This window comes from Arachis ipaensis, chromosome B1 (genome assembly GCF_059453495.1).
Source record: "Arachis ipaensis isolate K30076 ecotype BB chromosome B1, ASM5945349v1, whole genome shotgun sequence".
NCBI lineage: Eukaryota > Viridiplantae > Streptophyta > Magnoliopsida > Fabales > Fabaceae > Arachis > Arachis ipaensis.
Window position 1 is genome coordinate 107,855,124 of NC_142436.1, and position 23,950 is coordinate 107,879,073.

Genomic DNA, 23,950 nt, shown 5'->3' on the forward strand with positions numbered 1-23,950 from the left:
TTTGCATGCACCGAGGACGGTGCAAATTTCTAAGTGTGGGGAGGTCGTCCGACCGATCTCCATGGGTAACAATTTCTTTCTTTCAACACCAATTCTTGATTTCCTTTGCTAGTTAGTTGTTGCATTGCATGATAGGTTGCATGATAGTTAAAATTTGTACATATTTGAGCATTTTTTTTATGTTAGGACTACTTGGTTAGGGTGATGATTTCTTTTCCAAGAAAAATTATTTTAGGGCACCCTACCAATTTGAAAAAATTTTTTGTGACAAACTTGCTTGAAGAATTTATTTTGGAACATGGTTTTTGAGCTAAGAACACAAGCATGTGAGTTTTGAGCCTAATTGTGTGGTTACATTATATAAGCACTTATTTCCATTCTTGTGTGCATTGTTCTCTTTCTATGATTGTAATCTTTGATTTGTTTGATTCTTTATGTCCATTATTCCATGTATACATGCATTTATATGATTGAGGCCATCATTTCATTTAGCTCACTTACCCAAATAGCCTACCTTTCATCAACCATTGTTAGCCAAATTTGAGCCTATTAAATCCCTTTTGTTCTTGATGTTAGCACATCACTACTCCTAAGTGAAAAATAATAAATGTCCTTGATTTGGATCTTTGATTAGCTTAGGCTAGTGAGAGTGTGTATCATTTGGGTATGGGAAACTTGGGACATTGGTTGGGGTAAAAGTGTATTTTGTATTTTTGTTAAAAATATTGGGAATTGGGTACATATTCATGCACTATATGTAAAACCATATGCATTGGTACGTTTGTATATACTTAAAAAAATGTGTATAGAAAAAAAATATAGAAAAAAAATAATAATAAAAAAATAGAAAAAGGAAAAAAAAAAGAAATAAAAAGGGGACAAAAATGCCCCAGAGTAAAGTTCAATAAAAATCAATGCATATGGAATGTGAATTAAAAAGAATGCATGAGTATGTGAAAAAGTGGGAATCATGGGTAGCTAGGTTGTGCATTAGAATTGTATAGGTTGTTATATGTATTTGGTGAGAGCTTAGGCTAATCAAAGATACAAATTTCAAGCTCACTTGACCATATGCATCCTTACCTTTACCCTAGCCCCATTACAACCTATGAATAAGTCCTCATGATGAATGTATGCATGCATTGAATAATTGTTGATTGTTAGATGAAAAACAAATCATTGAAAGCATGAGTAGAAGAGAATTGAGTGAATCGACCTTATACACTTAAGCGACTAGAGCGGATACACTTCTGGTGAGGGTTCGATGCTCAATTCCTTGTTCCCGGCTTTCATGAGCGTTCTTATTGCAAGTCTATTTGAACTTCATTTTGATATTTGAATTGGTAGAGTTTGTGAGTCGTCATATGATCTTAGCCCTGTGTAACAACCCTAATTTTCGAGTATATGAGATCTTTTCTGAAAGTACGGGTTTCTCCGGAAGATCTGTAAAGGGAACACCTCTGTTATATCATCAAGCATCTCAATCCTCATTATCATTATGTCATCCTTAAGCTAGAACCTCCTCTGAGGCAAGCTTGATAATGCAATCGGGAAGAACCTAGTTTTTGAACCGTATCGGTTGGCAGTTTTGATTCTAATTTTCGTAAATAGTCTCTGTTTGACGAACCGGACTCGATTCATGAGAGGAGAGAGATAATAGTATAATATTATCATTATATTAGTATTAGAACATGCTTGAATGATATTATAAGATTACCTGGTCTGTTTTTGTTAAAAACAGAAAATCGGTTTAACTGGGTTTACGGTTTACTGGTGCAGCTTAGCACCAGCACTCTCTTATGAATTTAGCAATGCTAAGGCCTCATTATACATGTTCTATTCTCATAATAAATATGTTACTAGTGTCATTTATGCTAGTAGCTCAGAAAATAATTTTTAGAGATGTTTTTACAAGTATTCCGATACACCTAGTTTTAGTAGTTGTACACCAGAGATATTTTAATATTATTTTAATCCACCTCCAAGCCAACCAATCACAACTCACCTTACACCCCCAAGACCTCCAAGGCTGTCTCATTTCATCATTTTGGCCGAAAATAACAAGAGAGAAAAGAGAGAAACTTTTATGAACACTTAATCTTCAAAGCTTGATTTCTTCTGAAATAAAACTCAAATCAAAACTCCGTTTTCACCAAAATGATCCTCTCTTCTTCCTCTACATAACCATGTGATTTATCAAGGCTGGAAATAAGGTGAGATGGCTGTCTCCCTCCCATTTCAATTCGGTTTTCAAGGAAAACCATGCAAAACATGTGTTTTCTTGATGTTCTTCCTTAGGAATCATGCTTAACTTGACTTGAGGGCCAAGAAACGTGAATTTCCAGCAAGTCTAAGGTGAGATATCTCTTCCTAACATACTGAGTGAGATTTGGTCAGTTGAGAGTTTTTGGATTTAAAGTTGTTCTTGATGTGATTTAGGAGGAAAAAGTGCTTAAGGACCACCTGAAAGTTTAACCGGATTTGGAGCAGCAAATCAAGGTAGGGTGTCACGAAATTAATCTTGATTATTTGTGTTTGAGATGTGTGAATGTTGTATGATTTAGCTGTGCTAAAAATTGGTTGCATATATGATTGATTCTTGGTGAAAATTTGGTGAAATTTTGATGAAATTCGATGAAATTCAAGTCAAAGGACTCTTGCAGTGGGTTGCTAGTGTCGCCCTGCAAGTCAAAGGACTCTTGCAGTGGTTTGCCTCACAAGTCAAAGGACTCTTGCGAGGGACATTGCCAACAGGAAAGCCTTACCTGGTCAAAGGACTCCGGGTAACGTCGGGAGCGGGTATGTAACCGACAAATGAGCTCATTACCTGCGCTAGGGCTAGACATGCATCATACTTGGTTGCGCATTTCCTTTGTTATGATTGTTGTATGAATGTATGTTTTCCTTGTTTGTATTCCATTCTCTGTGTTTGTGTTATTTTCTTGTATTCTTCTGTTTGTGTTCTGCTATTTGTTTTCTCTATCTTTTCTACTTATCTGTGTTTTCTAATTATTGCTTCCTTGTATTCTGCTAATAGTCTGCTAAACAACATAGAATTAATGAACGTAACTAATAACCCCGACCCTACTAAGAGCTCCCCAGTTCTTACCCTTTCTCTCTCCCTTCCCCCTTCAGATGGAAGTAAGAGTACATCACCATAGTTCGCTGATGACCATTCGCAAGAAGAGGATTCTGCTCTAGATAGTCTTCTGAGTCTAGGGTGAATATCGTTCTCTGTTTACATGTATATACTGTGAGACCAGCCAACGTCTACACCCCGTTCGTATGCGCACTTTAACCTAAATCCTGTGTACGAGATTCCTATTGTGTGGCTACTTCATGAGGTACCAGAGAGACGTCCTGTGGAAAAGTCTGATCGTGCAGAAGAGTAGCAGATGATGTTCTATCTTTTGATGACGTTCCACTTGACTTGAGTTTTGAAGACCTAGAACGTACTTTCCCTCGCTTTAGTAGTTTAGAGGGACTAGGTGAGTATAGAGTCTAGGCTAGCCTGGGTGCCAGCTTAGGGACTTCTTAAACAGGTCAGGACCTGGGAGGTTGTATGTATGTATATGTATATAGTTATTATCTAGCTATATTTAAGGGTGTTCTAACTAAAGGTCTATACTCTAACAAAGGCTGGATCACTAAATGTTGCTCGCTACTTGTGATGTATTTATGTGTGGTTGTTTATAACTGTTTTATCTGTTATTACTTGTGAATTGATTATGAGTGATTCCGCCTATTAATCCAAACGTTTTCAAAAAAAAACTCGCAAATTAACTACGCTTTTAACAACGAATCAGGATCATATGATAAATAATAGATAATAATTAGGAAGACAAATTGGTAGCGCTCAGTTTCCGGTATGATCTAGACATATTGAAAATTGGGTCGTTACAATTTGGTATAAGAGCAGTTCGTTCCCAGTAGAGCCTGGGGAGTGGACTGACTATGCTTCATTGCATACTCTGTTGTGTGTCTCATGCATATAGGATATCCCAGTGATATATGTTGCATGATTGTTTCTGTGTTTTCATTTTGGGAATGTTCACACTTGACTTGAAGTGTTAAGACTGATCACCTTAACAATGATTGTTTGGTGTGAATATGACTACAATGGGTTCACAGAGACGAGGCGTATGAGAAGGAATTCCTAATGTTAACTACGAGAGGGAACAGGAAACGTTTATGACTACTATGAACGCTGTAGCTGAGGCAGTACGTGAGGCTGCAGTAGCAGTGGCTAGGGCTGTTGATCGTCTTGGAGTGAAAAACGGGAAGGAGAATAAGCATGAGGAAGATAGTGGGAATGATGAGAATAACTTAGGGCATCCTGAAAGACCTATGACCCTTGCGACTTTTCTGAAGGTTGAACCGCCTAAGTTTAAAGGTACACTCGTTGCGACTGATGCTGACAACTGGTTTCGGGGTATTGAACGATCACTAAGAACGCAGCATGCTCCGGAAGGACAACATGTGGAGTTTGCTACTTCTATGCTCGAGGGAGAAGCTGAGTACTGGTGACAGGGGATACAGCGACTGCTACAACATAATGAGGGTGACATTCCTTGGGATATTTTTAAAGATGAATTCTACAAGAAATATTTCCCAAGAGTAGTGCGTGATGCTAAAGAGATATAGCTTATGCAGCTGAGGCAAGGAGATTTGACTGTTGCTGAGTATGCTCATAATTTCGATGACCTGTGTCATTTCTCTAGGATCTGTCAAGGGAATCCTGTTGACTTTGAAGAATGGAAGTGCTTGAAGTTTGAAGGAGGCCTTCGTGATGATCTGATGAGTTCAATAGTTCCGCTGGAGATACGTAATTTTGCCGAATTAGTCAACAAGAGCAAGTTAGTGGAAGAATGTATTAAGAAAGTGATTGTGGCCAAGGTGAGTCACCAAGGATTTCCACCAAGGCGTCTTAGTAATCATCAGGCAGCTGGGAGAAGGGTGCATTTTAAAGCGCGTGGCATACGACAACATAAGAATCTACAAGTTGGTAACATTACTGCTCGCTGTACGGGTAAGAATGGAGGTAAAGCAAGGCAAGGCAATGGTGAACGAGCCCATCAGGCTTACATAAACACTGCATGTAAGCAATGTGGAAAAGAGCATGATAACAGGTCTTGCCAGTTTGGATCATCTAACTGCTATGCTTGTGGAGAACTTGGACATATTGCCAAGGATTGTCCGAAGGGATTTACTCAAAATCCAGTTAGAACCCAACAATAAGGACGAGTGTTTGCTATCACTATTGACGATGTTGTGCAATCGGATGCCCTCATTCAAGGTCAGGTTATGTCAAGAATCGATTTCTAACTGTACTGTATGATTCGGGTGCATCGCATTCTTCATTTCTCTAACTATTGCTCACGAGTTAGGATTATATTTCTTTAAATTGAATTTTTACTCGATTGTCCATACACCTGCATCCCAAAATGCTTTGACCAGTTTAGTGTTCCTGCATGTACCATTCGCTATTAGGAACAGGACTTTTATACACGATCTAATCTGTTTACCTCTATGTGGTTTAGAAGTTATTTTAGGATTAGATTGGTTATCTAAGTATCATGCTTTCCTTGATTATTTTAAAAGAACTGCTGTTATTCCATCTAATAGTCTATGTACTAAACCATTTCTGTCTCACACTTTATATCTGAATTCTGTAAGAATTACCTTAGGCAGGAGTGATTGTGAGGGGTACGTTCTGTTAGCGGCTAGCTCAAATGATAGTGAATTAAGCTTAGAATGAATTCAAATGGTGAAGGAATTTCCTGATGTTTTCTTGGACGACATACCTGAGTTTCCTCCACAGCGAGAGATAAAATTCAGCATTGAGCTAGTACCTGGAATCGGACCGATTTTCATAGCACCGTACCGGATGTCACTATTGCTTGCAGAGCTGAAGAAGCTGTGAGATAGGATCGTAGTGGCCTATAGAGGTACAAGAACAGAATTTGTGTGCCTAACTCTGGAGAATTGCGACAAAAGATTCTTGCTAAAGCTCACCAAAGTAGATTTTCTATGCATCCTGGAGTGACAAAGATGTATCGAGATTTGAAACAAATGTTCTGGTGGCCGGGCTTAAAGAAAGAAGTAGCTGATTATGTCTCAAAATGTTTAACCTGCCAGAAGATGAAGGTGGAACATCAGAAACTGTCAAGAACCCTGCAACCCTTAGAAATACCACAATGGAAATGGGAGCAGATTACTATGGATTTTGTCACGGGACTGCCAAGGACCTCAATAGGACACGATGCCATCTGGGTAATTGTGGACAGGTTGACAAAGTCAGCGCGCTTCCTTCCGATTCGAGTTGACTATACTTTAGAAAGGCTGGAACGAATATATATTCAAGAAATCGTACGACTACATGGGATACCTTCGTAAATTGTCTCAGATCAAGTTTCAAGGTTTACTACTAGATTTTGGGGAGCTTTTCAGAAAGTGTTGGAAATAGAATTGCACTCGAGTATAGCATACCATCCTCAGATAGATGGATAATCAGAGCGGACAATCCAGACATTGGAAGACATGCTAAGATTTTGTGTGATGGGTAACCAAGGCGGTTGGGATAAATATTTGCCGTTGGTCGAGTTCGTCTACAACAACAGTTACCAACAAAGTAACGGGATGGCACCATATGAAGCTCTCTACGAAAGAAGATGTCGGACACCATTGTGTTGGAATGACGATGGAGAAGCTAGTATCTTAGGTCCAAACTTAGTGTAGGAAACTATTGAAAAGATAAAGGGGATTCACCAGAAGATCCAGACAGGACAGAGCCGTCAAAAGAGCTATGCCGATAATAGACGTAGACCCTTAGAGTTTAATGACAGAAACCGTGTCTTTCTAGAAGTAACCTCGATTACTGGAATAGGTAAAGTCCTTAAGACTAAAAAGCTTAACCCACGATACATAGAACCTTTCCAAATACTTAAAAGAGTCGGTCTAGTTGCTTATCAAATAGTCCTTCCTCCTTATTTATCAAACCTTCATGATGTTTTACATGTCTCGCAACTTAAAAAGTATGTTCCCGATGAGAGTCACGTTTTACAACCAGATACAGTACAGTTACGAAATGATTTGACATATCAAGCATCACCAGTTCAGATAGTAGAAAGAAGTGATAAGTAGCTAAGAGGAAAAGTTGTTCGCTTAGTCAAAGTAGCTTGGGAACCAAGAGGAGAAGAAGAGCACACTTGGGAACTGGAAGATAAGATGAAAGATAATTACCCGCATCTATTCCTAGGTAACTAAAATTTTGAGGGCAAAATTTTCTTTTAGGAGGGTAGAATGTAACAACCCTAATTTTCGAGTATATGAGATCTTTTCTGAAAGTACGGGTTTTTCCGGAAGATCAGTAAAGGAAACACCTCTGTTATATCATCAAGCATCTCAATCCTCATTATCATTATGTCATCCTTAAGCTAGAACCTCCTCTGGGGCAAGCTTGATAATGCAATCGGGAAGAACCTAGTTTTTAAACCGTATCGGTTGGCAGTTTTGATTCTGATTTTCGTAAATAGTCTCTGTTTGACGAACCGGACTCGATTCATGAGAGGAGAGAGATAATAGTATAATATTATCATTATATTAGTATTAGAACATGCTTGAATGATATTATAAGGTTACCTGGTCTATTTTTGTTAAAAACAGAAAATCGGTTTAACCGGGTTTACGGTTTCCTGGTGCAGCTTAGCACCAGCACTCTCTTATGAATTTAGCAATGCTAAGGCCTCATTATACATGTTCTATTCTCATAATAAATATGTTACTAGTGTCATTTATGCTAGTAGCTCAGAAAATAATTTTTAGAGATGTTTTTACGAGTATTCCGATACACCTAGTTTTAGTAGTTGTACACCAGAGATATTTTAATATTATTTTAATCCACCTCCAAGCCAACCAATCACAACTCACCTTACACCCCCAAGACCTCCAAGGCTGTCTAATTTCATCATTTTGGCCGAAAATAACAAGAGAGAAAAGAGAGAAACTTTTATGAACACTTAATCTTCAAAGCTTGATTTCTTCTGAACTAAAACTCAAATCAAAACTCCGTTTTCACCAAAATGATCCTCTCTTCTTCCTCTACATAACCATGTGATTTATCAAGGCTGGAAATAAGGGGAGATGGCTGTCTCCCTCCCATTTCAATTCGGTTTTCAAGGAAAACCATGCAAAACATGTGTTTTCTTGATGTTCTTCCTTAGGAATCATGCTTAACTTGACTTGAGGGCCAAGAAACGTGAATTTCCAGCAAGTCTAAGGTGATATATCTCTTCCTAACATACTGAGTGAGATTTGGTCAGTTGAGAGTTTTTGGATTTAAAGTTGTTCTTGATGTGATTTAGGAGGAAAAAGTGCTTAAGGACCACCTGAAAGTTTAACCGGATTTGGAGCAGCAAATCAAGGTAGGGTGTCACGAAATTAATCTTGATTATTTGTGTTTGAGATGTGTGAATGTTGTATGATTTAGCTGTGCTAAAAATTGGTTGCATATATGATTGATTCTTGGTGAAAATTTGGTGAAATTTTGATGAAATTTGATGAAATTCAAGCTATGAATGTGTGTTCTTGTGGCTGCTGGAAAACGAAACCCTAGGCCCTAAATTGGGGTTCAATTTGTGTTAAAATCATGTAGAAAAGATGGGGTTTTAGTGGCTGGGAATTTATTTGGAATTTTGGTAAAAATCGGTTGCTGAAAAGACTGAAAAACGGGTAAAAACAGAGAAAGAATCTGAAGAATTTATGAAGAACATGAAGAACACTTTGAGTGTGGTGAAGAACAATGAAGAACACCTTTTTGATTCATAAAAGGGCAAGGAAGTAATTATTTTGGTATTTGAGGGGTTATTTGGTAATTTCTGAAAGTTAGGGTGGTAAAAGTAGAAATATTAAAAGTTACGGGTGGTAAAAAGTAAATTTTAAAGGTTAAAAGTAAATGGTAAGTTAATTTTCGAAAATATATTAATAAAATAATAAATAATAATAAAATAATGCGAAAAAGGCAGTTTTCTGTAAAAGCTTTAGAAAGACAACTTTAAGCGCAGAATCTCATAATTACCTTCATAAAACTCCTAGGGAGTGGTAAGAACATATTAGTGAGGTAAAAATAAATAAAAGATAAAAAGTTAAAGAAAAGATAAACACCAAAAGAAAAGTCTGTAAAGTTTTAACGACAGAAAAACAGACAGAGACTAGTGAATGAACTAGGGCAACTTAGTTAGTACTTGAGTTGCGACTAGGGTTAGGTATAATATGAAAAGTTAAACTGTTTCAGTATAGACTTAATGAACCTATACTTGGGACAGGCTAACTATTCATACCGAAATTTACATAAACTTTAAATACATACGTTAAGCAGAGAAATCAGAGCAGAGTAGAGAAACACAAAAAATAGAGTAACCAGAGTAAAGTAAAGAGATAAAGAGAAAAAGAGTAATATAGATACAGATGAAAAGAGTAATTAGAGAAGATAAAAGAGATGCAGAGAACAGAATAATTAAAACAGAGTAAAGAGATACAGAGAAAGAAAGAGGTACTGCATAAGAATGTGAAAGTGATGATGAATAATGAGAATGATAATGAATGATGATAATGAAAATGATTATGTGATGATCTGCTGCATGAAGGCAGTCAGATAGATGGTGGTACGACCACTGAGAGTGCTTTCCTGGGATACTTAGCTATAATGCTATTCTGTAAGTCAGAGGACTCTTACAGAGGTATCGAGAAAACACAACTGGCATATACTCTTGTAAGTCAAAGGACTCTTACAGTGAGTGTGTGTGTGTGTGCTCCTGTAAGTCAAAGGACTCTTACAGTGAGTGTGTTTGGCAGATATAAGTTAACTAGCTCCGCCATGCAAGTCAAAGGACTCTTGCAGTGGGTTGCTAGTGTCGCCCTGCAAGTCAAAGGACTCTTGCAGTGGTTTGCCTCACAAGTCAAAGGACTCTTGCGAGGGACATTGCCAACAGGAAAGCCTTACCTGGTCAAAGGACTCCGGGTAACGTCGGGAGCGGGTATGTAACCGACAAATGAGCTCATTACCTGCGCTAGGGCTAGACATGCATCATACTTGGTTGCGCATTTCCTTTGTTATGATTGTGGTATGAATGTATGCTTTCCTTGTTTGTATTCCATTCTCTGTGTTTGTGTTATTTTCTTGTATTCTTCTGTTTGTGTTCTGCTATCTGTTTTCTCTATCTTTTCTACTTATCTGTGTTTTCTAATTACTGCTTCCTTGTATTCTGCTAATAGTCTGCTAAACAACATAGAATTAATGAACGTAACTAATAACCCCGACCCTACTAAGATCTCCCCAGTTCTTACCCCTTCTCTCTCCCTTCCCCCTTCAGATGGAAGTAAGAGTACATCACCATAGTTCGCTGATGACCATTCGCAAGAAGAGGATTCTGCTCTAGATAGTCTTCTGAGTCTAGGGTGAATATCGTTCTCTGTTTACATGTATATACTGTGAGACCAGCCAACGTCTACACCCCGTTCGTATGCGCACTTTAACCTAAATCCTGTGTACGAGATTCCTATTGTGTGGCTACTTCATGAGGTACCAGAGAGACGTCCTGTGGAAAAGTCTGATCGTGCAGAAGAGTAGCAGATGATGTTCTATCTTTTGATGACGTTCCACTTGACTTGAGTTTTGAAGACCTAGAACGTACTTTCCCTCGCTTTAGTAGTTTAGAGGGACTAGGTGAGTATAGAGTCTAGGCTAGCCTAGGTGCCAGCTTAGGGACTTCTTAAACAGGTCAGGACCTGGGAGGTTGTATGTATGTATATGTATATAGTTATTATCTAGCTATATTTAAGGGTGTTCTAACTAAAGGTCTATACTCTAACAAAGGCTGGATCACTAAATGTTGCTCGCTACTTGTGATGTATTTATGTGTGGTTGTTTATAACTGTTTTATCTGTTATTACTTGTGAATTGATTATGAGTGATTCCGCCTATTAATCCAAACGTTTTCAAAAAAAAAACCTCACAAATTAACTACGCTTTTAACAACGAATCAGGCTCATATGATAAATAATAGATAATAATTAGGAAGACAAATTGGTAGCGCTCAGTTTCCGGTATGATCTAGACATATTGAAAATTGGGTCGTTACACCCTACCTGTGCATATGTGTTCTTGGAGATTGATTTACTTTTAACCAAGTAGGTAGAATCATTTTGCATTTAGTTGCATGCATGTAGATAGGTTTATATAGTTTATTTGCATTGAATAAATGTTCATAACCCTTTTCTTGTCTTTCTTTATTCTTAGCATGAGGACATGCTTGGTTTAAGTGTAGGGAGATTTGATAAACCCCAATTTTGTGGTTTATCTTGTGCTTATTTTGGGGAATTTTATCAACTTTTCTCACATTTATTCAATGAAATATCATGGTTTTGCAATTCTCCCTTGATTTGTGCTTAAATGTGAAAACATGCTTTTCAGGCCCTAAAATTGGTGATTTAAATTCACTTTAATTCCATTCGATGCCTTGATATGTTTGTTGAGTAATTTCAGGTTCATAAGGCAAGTATTGGATGGAAAAAGTGAGGAGAAAAGCATGTAAAGTGGGAGAACTCATGAAGAAATGAAGGAACCGTAAAGCTGTCAAGCCTGACCTCTTCGCACTCAAACGACCATAACTTGAGCTACAGAGGTCCAAATGAGGCGGTTCTAGTTGCGTTGGAAAGCTAATATCCGGGGCTTCAAAATGATATGAAATTTGCCATATGTTATCTGACGCATAGGGGCGCGCACGTGCCATGTACGCGCGCGCACCGATTGAGCACGTGGGTCACTTTAATGGAATCGCCCCCAGCGATTTTGCAGCTCATTTTGGGCCCAATCCAACCTATTTCTAATGCTATTGAACCCAAAGATTGAAGGGAGAATGAACAAAGTAGTCATAGTTTAGTTTTCATCATGTTTTAGGGTAGAATTCTAGAGAGAGAAGCTCTCTCTTCTCTCTAGAATTTAGGGTAGTTTAGGTTTAATTTTCTTAAATCCAACTTTTAATTCTTGTTTTGATTTAGTTTCTCCTTTTAATTTCTTGTTGTTACATCTCTACTCTTCTAATTTTACTTGTCATTTCCTTTATTTTGTTACTTTTATGTTGATGAGCCCTTGTTGGATTTTCATTTTCTTTTAATGCAAATTAATGTTTGATGTTCTTTTTATTGATGAATTGAGTTGTTGATTTACTTTTCTTACAATTGGTAGTTGGTAGATTTATTATTCTTGCACTTTTATTATGCTTTCCTTTATTACCCACCAAGTGTTTGACAAAATGCTTGGTTGGGCTTTAGAGTAGATTTTGAGCATTCTTGGCTTGGAAAGAGTGATTGGGCAATCTTGAGTCATGAAAACCCAACTTATGTTGGTGATCTAGAGTTGTTAGCTAATATTGTTTCCATTGACGCTAATCTTTTGCTAATTTCATTAGTAAGTCGATTAAGACTTTTGGATTGAGATTAGCTAGTCTCATTAGACTTTCTCCCTATTTGTTGGAGTTGACGTAATGAGATAAATTCTTGTTTATATTTGTGACATGATTAATTAGTCTTGTTTGACATTCTCCTGATGTGTGAGTTAATTAAACAAGATGAATTAATCATGCATGACTAGGATAGAAAGCCTATGATCTCAATCCATTGCCATGAATGTCTCTCTTTATTACTTGCTTTCTTTAATTGCTTGCTCAATTTACTTTTATTGCCATTTATATTTTCTTGTCCTCTTATCAACCAAAAAACCCCCCTATACCCCTCATAGCCAATAATCATACATTTCATTGCAACTCTTCGTGAGACGACCCGGAGCCCAAATACTCCGGTTAATTTTCATTTGGGGTTTGCTACATGTGACAACTCAAATTTTTGATGTGGGAATTGTTTGTTGGTTTAGAACTATGCTTACAACGAAGTTCTTATTTCTAGAAGAAAAATTCTAAACCATTGAGCAAAACTCGTTCATCACAAGTCATCTTAGGCTAGTTTCACAAGCCTATTTCATTAGTTTTTATTTGGTTTTTATGCATTTTTAGGCAACAAATAACTGTTTGAGTGAGAATTTCATGCTTGTCTTGATTCAATCAAACATTGGTAATTTTATGCATTTCCATTAGATTTCTTGCAAGATTTAGTTGATAATATGAATGATGCAAGATATGATGATTATGCCAAAGGCTTTGATGTATCTGTTTGGTTGATGATAGGTGAAAAGATGAAGGAAAAGAAGCAGAAAGCACAAAATAAGCTCAAAGGAAGAATTCTGGAGATACTTTTGAAGTCTAAGCATGTTTGGAGCCTTAGGCCACACTTTTAAAAGCGTGGCCCATGATTTAAACAAAGAAAAGGGTCTTGGCGGAAAAATGCTACAACGCGCACGCGTGCATGACGCGCACGCGTCGGGGATGGATTTTTGAAGATTCACGCGTTCGCGTGCATGACGCGTATACGTGATATTGTTTTGCACTCGTTTCCAAAAGAGAACGCTACGTTGCATGAGAGAGCGTTTTCGGGCAAGTTAAAATTTGGAGGCAAAGTTTTGCAATCGACGTGCACGCGTCGATGGTGCACTTGGGACAAAGCACGCGCACGCGTGGCTGGCGCTGAAGCATGGAATTGAGATTTTGATACCCACGCGCACGCGTACATGACGCGCACGCGTGGGGCAACGTTCATTAAGCAAACGTAGCGCTCACTAAGTTAACGCTGCAAAGGACGCGTACGCGTAGGTGACGCGTACGTGTCGATGGGCGAAATTGCAAAAGCACGCGCACGCGTGAAGGACGCGTACGCGTGAGTGCCCGAACGCTCCATTCTCTAAATGAACGCTACGCTCTCCTGGAAGCATCGTCTCTGCTCAATTAAAGGTGATTCCAAACCCATCAACACACAAAAGCAAGCAGAGCCCAATTGACATCACTCAAAGGCATAAGGATAATCTAGAATAGGAATTTTGCATTTAATTGTAATTTATTTTCAATTTGAATTTCATTTGTAATTTAGGAATGCCTTTAAAAAGGCTTTAGTTCTGTTAGAAAAAAGGGCTCAGAGCTGTTAGGCTGCAGTAGTAGTAGGCAGCAGTAGGAGTAGTAGTAGGAATAGAATAGAAGGCTCTCTTTGATACACTTTTATTTTTCTGCACCTTCTACATTTCAGTATTGAACTCAGTTTATGTAATTTCAGTTTCTGCAATCCTCTGCTAAAATTTCCTTTTCTTCAATTTTACTTTCTGCGACTTTACATTTGAGTTTGTTGTGATCTGAATTTACTTTTCATGCAATTTAATTCTTCTGCAATTGTTCTGAGTTCTGATTTACTGCTTTCTTTAAATTCCCTGCACCCAATTCACATTTGATGCAATTTACTTTTCTTGTCATTTAAACTTCTGCAATTTACTTTCTGTATTTTATATTTTCTGCAATTTATCTTCTGATGCTCCAATTTTTACTCCATTCATCACTGTCTGCTTGACTAGACTGATCACTCACTAAAGTTGCTTGATCCATCAATCCCTGTGGGATCGACCTCACTCTTGTGAGTTATTACTACTTGATGCGACCCGGTACACTTGCCGGTGAGTTTGTGTGGAGTCGTTTTTCCCTCATCACTTATATTTAAATAACTTGTGAAAAGATAAAATTAAAATTAGTGTGTTAAAAAATATTGAGAATTTTAAATTTACAAAAAAATGAGAAAAAACTGATGAAGGAACTAATTTGGTGCACGACACAATTTCAAGAAATAAAATAAGTCATTTGATGCAAAATAAGGAACCAATTGGTGCATATGTAATGATGACATAGTAGATGATACGTGGACAAATAACATTGTGACACGTGGCATAATCCGAAACATGGCAAAATAGCATTGTGACACGTGGCATAACCATCCACGTTAGCATGCCACGTGTCGCTGACCGACACGTCATCATACTATTACACGAGTCCAAACCATGAGGTGACACTTGTCACCAAAAGTCCACGTTAGCGCGTCATTAACGGAAAATGGGTCAGGGACTATTATAGTGCAATTTGTTTAATCTTATGGACGTAATTGATGCAATTGAAATCTCAGAAACAATTTTAATACACAACTTCAATCTCAGAAACCACTTTAAAAATTTAGTCAAAAAAGCACCTCTATTTGTCAAATCTCGCATAGTGCGAGAACACCCTTTTTTTTTTTCCAATATTATGCAGTTGTTTTATACGTCATTTGGATTTGGATTCGTGTGAAGTTAATTTCTGAAAAATTTTGCATCAGATAAATTCGCTATTAAAATAATAAAAAAATAAGTCTAATTTTTCTTTCGGTTAAACATGTTAAGTCCAACCATTAAAAACACTTGATATTGTTAGTAGATAGGGATCACTTTGTCTAATTTAGAGGAAAACAACAGAAATAATTGAAATAAAAATACTTTAAATGAAAGGATTTTATTAGATAGACAATGGTTTTTGTGAACAATATGAATAAATTGGCTCAATCAATACATTGAAATTGGTAGTTAAATTATTATGGATTGAATAGATCTGATAAAATTTGGTTAATATGTGTGTTAGTCCTTCTAAATTTTAAAATTAGACAAATTAGTTAGTACATTTTAGTGTTTTTTTACCGGAGGACTTGACGTGTCCAATCAAACCAACCCTTAAAAATCTATTTGGAAGTTTTCATTATTCAAGAACGAATTTATTTGACACAACTTTTCAAAAATTAAGTTGTTAATTTACTCTTTTTATAAATATATATTCAGGAAAGAGCACTATGGTATTATTGTATGAGCTACTATATAATCCAAACTCACCAAGTGAAAAGCTACAAACATGCAGGTGTTTGTTTTGTATGCTACATTCCAGATGTGTAATTATTCAAAATATAGTTAAAATTATTTCAAAGATTCTGAAAAATTATAAATTCCCTTGCCTTGAAAAAAAAATCCTTTTCTTTGATTTTTTCATAACTCTTAAAATCATTATATATGCTTTAAGAGGTAAGAATAGAATGCAAATTTTTTAAAATGAGGTTTATTTATATATCATGAAATTGTCTGGAAATTGTTATTTTATTTTTATTCGTTAATCAAATGCATTTCTAATATCATATCACAATAAAAAGTTAAAAACTAAGGATGGTAATACTTGAGCCACAAGAATACTTAACAAGGACAGAGAGATATAAAGTCTAAATATGTTATAGTCATGTCATATTTTGAGTATTCAATTATCAAAATCAATTCTCCTTTTATGTAGTATGGATTGCATTTTTTTAATAAATAAAATAATTGAAAATCAAGAAAGTTGAACTACATTTGAATTCGTAGATTTAGTAAAACTTTGATTTCCTCAGTAAAAATTCAAATTTTGCATTTATAAAAAATGGCAGGGTATTTAAATCTCTAAATATGAATTTCTCTAACAAATTATAGCATATATATATGAGGTAAATATCAAATTAGTACCTAAAAGATTCTGGCGCTGACAAAATGGTACCTGACTTTTGTTATTGACAAAATAGCTCCTAAATGATTTTAAAATTTGATAAGTGTGTCTCTGAGCTCGCTGGAGCAAATCTCCGGCAAGCACAATGCTGACATGGCCACCGTATTTTGGTAACCTGACAAACCACCCTTCAAATCCTAATCTCTCCCTTCCCAACGCAGACTCCCCCTCCATCTCCTTTCCCATCGCAACCCTCCTCCTACCCAATGCAACCCCTCCCCCGCATTCCCCATCGCAGCTCCTTTCCCTTTCCCTCCCAATCGCAACCCCCTTCCCTTTCCCTCCTTCTCATCTCATCTCATCTCATCTCATCTCATCTCATTTCTACAATGAAGAAAAACAAAAATCTAATACCTCAAAATTTCATCATTTCAAAGCAACCACAAACCAAAACTTTTGATTCTCTCTCTCTCTCAAATAAGAGAAGAACAGAACGAGAATCTGAGAAGAAGAAGGAGTAATAGATCTAGCACTAGAGTAGTTGCAATTCCTGAACATCCCAGAAATCTTGAGAGAATCAATCTCAATTCCAAAGGGATCATCAAAGATATTCCACCTCATAACCCTAACACTAATTTCCCCTCTCTCATTTGCAATCCTCGCACACTCACTCTTCACACAACCACTCCTCGCTCAGTTCCAGAACTCTTATCAAGACTCTTCCCAAGCTAACCATGAATAGACCCTTCTCCTCACAATCTAGTTCTGCTACCTTCACTTCCTCTTTGCCTTCTCTCACCTCTCCACCGCCGTCGTCGTCTTCACCGTCACTCCCCTCTACACCATCAAAGCCGTCTCCTTTTCCTCCACCATCTCCTCATCCCAAAGTCTTCAAGCGTTTGTTCATCACTTATCTCTGGGTCACACTTTTGATGTTCATCTATAACTTTGTCTTCGTGATTTTCTTAGTTTTGCTTATTATAGCAATTGATACACAAAACTCGTTTTTTACTGTTTTTCATGGTTATTGTGGGTGTGTGGTCATTGAGAATTTGGTGGAATTGTTGGCGCAGAGCCTTTTGGAATTTGGAGAATTTGAATGTATGATCAAAGGGAAAAAAATTTGGGCGGTTTGTAAGTGAAATTTTTCTTTTTCTTCTTCTTTTAATGTAATTGATGGAATAGTGTAATACATTTGGAAAGAAACTCATGGTATTGGTAGATTGTAATTTGAATTGTGATCTTGTGTTCTGTTGTGCATGCTTCTATCTGTGCCTTTATATGATCTGCAATGGGAGGGAGAGGGAAGGGGGCTGCGATGGGGAGGGAAAGAGAAGAGGGGAGTGTGTGTTGGGGAGCTGCGATGGGGAGGGAAAGGGAAGGGGGAGTGTGTGTTGGGGGGCTGCGATGGGGAGGGAGAGGAAAGGGGGGCTGCGATGGGAAAGAGGGGGAGGGGGTTGCGTTGGATAGGGGGAGGGCTACGATGGGGAGGGAGATGGAGGGGAGTCTGCATTGGGGAGGGAGAGATAGGGTTTGAAGGGTGGTTTGCCAGGTCACCAAAATAGGATGGTCATGTCAGCATTGTGCGTGCTGGAAATTTGCTCCGGCGAGCTCAGGGACACGCTTGTCAAATTTTAAAATATTTTAAGGGCTATTTTGTCAATAACAAAAGTCAGGTACCATTTTGTCAGCGTTAGAATCTTTCGGGTACCGATTTGGTATTTACCTATATATATATATATATATATATATATATATATATATGTTCGGTTGCTCGCTAGAAAGGTGGATCAGATGGTTGGCGGGTCGAGAGCAACGGGTTGATCGAGGGTGTTTCTGGACCTGGCTGCGAGCTCTACGGAGAGGTGTTGTTCCAAATGTCGGTTGGTCGGCGGGTGAGGCCACCTGCAAGGACACTCCGATACTAAAGTGAGCGTCCGTACAATGAGGTGGCTAATTAGGGTAAGAGTGACGTACCTCCCCATTTATACCTTGTACTCCGGATGGGACCTTTACCCTGGGTCCGTATGATGGAACCCGGTCCTTGTTGGGCTGGGCCGGAACAGTGTCCCCAACGTGGCAAACTGTGAAGCTCACGGTTTAGTACGTTCGAGTTGTTCGCGTGCTCGCGGGGTGTGGTTCTCCTTTGCTCGGAGGCCCATTGACAAGATCCATGCCTTTAGTGCACGTGAGCTGTCCCCAACCATTGCTTGTGGTGTCGTTTCGATATCCGTGCCTGGAGCATCAAATGCTCATTATGGTTGATTTGAAAGCAAAATAAAAAGGTCGATTTTACCCTTGCCTTTTCGTGCTCCCCCTGACGGTTACTATTCAATATCTATACCTCCTTCGTAACTCCTTCCATTTCCCATTTCACTCTCTCAACCATCTCCCCTCCTTGCCATTTTACAAGCACTGGTTTACCTTCTTTCTACTACATATTTCGCTGCGTTTGTGTTGAATTCATCACTTCCCTCTACTTCTCTTACTGGTACATTGATATCTCTGGTTTTTATTTCCTTTGTTTCAATGATGTTTGTTTTCATCCATTGTTGTGTGTTGTATTTGCCACATTTTGTTCTTACTTGCTTTGATTGAATTGGAATTGCCATTGTTAGTTAGTTCTTAGGGGGATACCATAGGTGTTTTCACTCCTAAATTTAGGCCCTAGACTGATGCAAAATAGCATAGCGTAGTGACATAGCGAAACATAATTCTATTTTTCATTTCATCCGAGTTTTTGACATCCCGTGTTGACTTTAGTGGTGCCCCACTGTAGGTATGGTGCAGTGACCCGTGGCTCAAAACCCTATAGGCCGTTACGCGTGGGTTACTTCCGATGTGATAAGCATGGCTTCAAAGATAACCCAGGAGGAATTACAAGAGTTTCGTATATTCGGGGCATTGTGCGGCAGTGGACTGGAGGAGGCGAACTACAACGTCTTCGTCCTGGGAACAAGGGAGCAAATTCGTCAACTAAATTTGTCATCTTCCCAAGTCCCTAGCTGGATGTGGGTATACAAACCCATGTTCACTTCGTTGGGAGTTCGTCTCCCTTTTTCACCTTTAGTCATGGCCCTTTGAACCGATGTGACGTCGCCCCGTCACAACTTCACCCAAACAGCTGGGCCACCATCCGCTGCTTTGAGATGGTGTGTGAATAGTTGGAACTCCTAACCTCCGTCAATATCATCCTCTACTTCTTCTTACTCACCAACCCCTCCCGGGAAGGAAAGCAAAAAAGGGGTACCTTTCCTTCCGGGATATACAGAATCGGCGGATCTTTAGGCTTTTTGAGGATTCGTTTCACGGTTTCAAAGAAACCTACTTCAAAGTAAGGTCGGGTCAGGGTCGTCATCCCTTGTAGCTCACCCTTCAGGGTGAAAGGTGTATAGCAACATATTAAAGTTTTGGTGCCAGCTCCAACTATTTAATAAAGATGAGCTACGAGGGACTAGGTCACGAGAATCGATAAATTACTGATATTTTATTAGCGATTTTTGGCTCAAAAAATCTAAATCCCCCTTTGTTGATAGGCGACCAAGAGTCCAAGTGTGAGTGTGTAGTTACGCTTTAGAATTTGTCTTCATCCTGTTCTTCCGTCTTGCAAATTACTTTATTCTTCTGACTTGATGTGTTTATTTCTTAGCTTTCTAACTTGCCTTCTATTTTGTTTTTTCTTGCTTCTTGCTTCTTTACACCTTTAAAGAATGCGATTTGTAAGTCCTGCGAAATTATTGAATAATTAGCTAATAAATTAATTATTAATCAAATAAATTAGAAAATAGAATTTTATAGTTTAGTGAGGTAGAACTAATTAAAATAAGAATTTTGACACTAATTTTAAAAAATTTGGCCAGGATTAGGTCAAATGAGCCGAACCGGACGAACCGGGCCCATAATGGGCCCAAGGCACAGCCTAACTCAAAAACATAAAAGAGCTTCAACTCTTCTTCTCTCTTCCAAATGAGACCCATGCTGAAATCTTGCATGGAGGAGGAGAAAGGTGGCCAAACCCTCATTCAATAGTTCAACCTCACATAACTTTTGATCTGGAGTTTCGATCGCCGCACCGTTTGTGACCCAGCATCCGCAGCGATGAGCTCTACAAGACCGATCCAACAATTTCATTATAAGTCTCATTTTCACTCCATGCATCTCAGCCCTAATTTTCAAAAATTAATTGGGTTTAGTATTGAGAAATTGTGTAATTTTGGTGTTTAGGACCGAATTGGCTTCGTGAACTTGCTGGGTCTTGTCCCAATTTCGCGTTGGTAAGGTGAGATAACCCTAGTAGTTATCAAATTACTGAATTTGTAAACCCTTAAGTAATCCTAGTGTTGTTGTATGAAATTTAGATTGAATTGTGTACATGGAAACAATTTGGTGATATTGGACGCAAATTAGCAAAGTTGGGAGCTTTAGCGTGAACTTTGAGGCTGTGGATATTTGTTAATGGTGGACGCTTAAGGTGTTCTGGGATTAACGGAAAATCGGCCAAAGTATGGTTTTGGTTTTTCGAAATAAAATATAATGTGGCATAAAGACTTAGGCTAGATGACCATAGGATATGATGGAATGTATGACTATGTTAAATGCTTAGTAGAATTAATGAAAAATGTTGTATTGGGATGAGAATGGATTGGTGGTTGATTCTTATGGTTAATGATTGATGAGATGACGATTTGAATGAATAATGATGATATTTGATAAGTGAGTATGAGATTGAATTAAATGTAATGTGTATTAATGTATGTGAAGGTTGAACCATGTATTGATATGCATTTTGTGTTGAATTGTTATGAAATCGTTGGGTTGATGAATAGTGGCATGAGAAAATTGATGGTGGTGGGCAAAGTTTGCGATGTTTGATGATGTATATATATATGTGTATAGGAGTGGATGACTAGATATGATGTTGTTTGGATATGAATGTTTGTGTGAAGTGATTATAATTGTGAATTGGTGTGTGGTGGAGTAGGTGAGGGGTATTGAAGAATGTTGGAAATATGAATTGGGAGTGCTTGATGCTGATATGGTTTGGTTTTTGAAAGGTTGTTATTTGAAATATTTTGAAAGTTTAGGTTTGTAAGGCTTAATGAAAACTATGATTTTTGACCAACTTTGGTGGAGCATAACTTGGCCTCCAGACCTCTGAATTTTATCAAATTTAACTTGAAAGAAAATTTAGTTCGAGAGGTTTACATCGTTTGAAGAATGGATGAAAAATATTTTAAAATGACAAAGTTATGCACGATCAAAGTTTGGTATGCAAAACAGAAATTCTGGGCTTAACAGCTTTTTTGAGATTTTTGCTAAGCATTAGTACGCGAGGAACACACGCGACACGAGTAGTCCATTTAGGTTGGAACATTCGCATATGCGAGCAAGGGGGTTTGATGAACAAATTCCCACACTTCGTACAAGTGAACCAGCAAGTGCACTGGGTCGTCTAAGTAATACCTGAGCAAGTCAGGGTCGATCCCACGAGGATTGTGGTTTGAAGCAAGCTATGGTTATCTTGTAGATCTTAGTTAGGTGGATAGAATAGTTGTTGGATTTTTTTAAATGCATAAAAAGAAAATAATGAGAACTTAACTAGCTTGATATGTTTACAATGATAAGAAGATGGTTAAGGCTTGAAGATGCTTTATTCTTCTGGATTAATCCGGTCTTACTATCTTCTTGAACTGTGAGTGATTTCTTTTATGGCAGGCTGTATGTTATCAATGCCGGTTCAGAGGTCACCAATGCTCCTCCATATCTGAATCCCAGGGTTAGTTTGGATCCATTCTTATTGAGGGTGAAGCTCCTGCAGTTCATTCTCCTTAGTGATCCTACTCAAAACGCCACAGACAAGGTCGAATCTTCCGAATCAGAGAATGCTGCGACTTTGGATTCGAGCCTTTACCACAAAGACTCTAATCTCCCCATACCTCAGCTGAACTGGTGTCTCGAGAAGTCCCCAACGAAGTCGTGGATTAGTGATGCAGAGATTTACTCGATGGTTTAGAATTTCTCGAGTAGAAATAAGAACTTCGTTGTAAGCATAGCTCCAAACTAACAAACAATCCTCAAATCAAATTAAATTTTGGTTGTCACAAAGAACAAACCCAATGAATTTATAACCGAAGTATTTAGACTCCGGGTCATCTCACGAGGATAGCAATGAAGTGGTCAATTATTGGCTATGAGAAAGCAAGGGGGGTTTGATTAACAAGGGGGCAATAAAATAAATGGCAAGAAAAGTAAATCAAACAAACAATTAAAGGAAGCAAGATAAGGGACTCTTGGCTAAGACTTAGGTAATTGAGATTACTATCTGATGAGTTATTTTGGTGGAGGAACGAATTTCTCCCAAAACACACAAATCTAACCGGCAAGTGTACCGGGTCGCATCAAGTAATAAAAACTCACGGGAGTGAGGTCGATCCCACAGGGATTGAAGGATTGAGCAATTTTAGCTTAGTGGTTAATTTAGTCAAGCCAATCAAGATTTGATTGGGTGATTTGTGATTTGAAGAATTTAAATTGCATGAAATTAAAGAGAGCAGGAAATTAAATTGCTGAATCTTAAAGAACAAGAAATTAAATGGCAGAAACTTAGAGTGCAAGAAATGTAAATTGCGGAATCTTAAAGTGCAAGAAATGTAAATGGCTTGGAATGTAAAGGGGATTGGGAGTTGGATTTTCTGAATTTAAACAAAGAAAAATAAATTGCATCAAACAGAAAAGTAAATGAGTATTTGGGTTGAATCGGATCTTGAAGCAGTAAGGTAAATGAACATTAAAAGCAAGAAACAAAATGTAAATTGGGAATTCAGATCTCAGGACCCAGAGACTAGAAAACCAAGTCTAGATCTCAATGCCTTCCTAGATCCAACAAGAACAATTGCAAGGGAATTGTAAATTGCAAAGAAAGTAAATAAGAAGCAAGTAACAGAAACGGAAATGCAATTGCAGTAAATAAACAGAGAGATCCAAGGATGAGATTGAAACAGAATTTCTTCAATTCTCCAACCCAAGATCCAAGACAATTGTAATTGAAATTGAAAGCAATAAAACTAAGAGGAAGAGAAGTGAATTCTCCTTCCCAAGACTAAGAAATTAAAGATCACTCAATATCCAAAGCTCTCCGAAAAACTATTATGAAAACTCAAAAGGAAAGCTCCCGAAGAACTTGAATTCTATCCTATTTATACACTTTCTTCAAATGATCTTCAAGCCTTGAGTTGGGCCTTTGCTCTTGGTGGAATTGGGTTGAAAGAGGCCTTGGTTGATTGCTCTTGGAGTTTGGAGAAGAACCAAAGTGAACCAAATAAACCGAGTTGGAGTTTTGCAAAAGTTGGACCAAAAGTTGGAGCAAAAGTTAGGGTCTAACTTTTGGTCCAACTTTTCATATCAGCCCCCATATTTTGCTGATACTCACGTTGGTGCAAAAGTTAGGGGTCTAACTTTTGCACCAACGTTGGCCTTCC

The 23,950-nt window shown here is 38.0% G+C and overlaps 1 pseudogene; it reads left to right on the forward strand.

The window, feature by feature from the left end:
- Nucleotides 1-4,191: 4,191 nt before the first annotated feature.
- LOC148577840 (uncharacterized) lies at nucleotides 4,192-17,579 on the forward strand (annotated as a pseudogene).
- The last annotated feature ends 6,371 nt before the right edge of the window (nucleotides 17,580-23,950 follow it).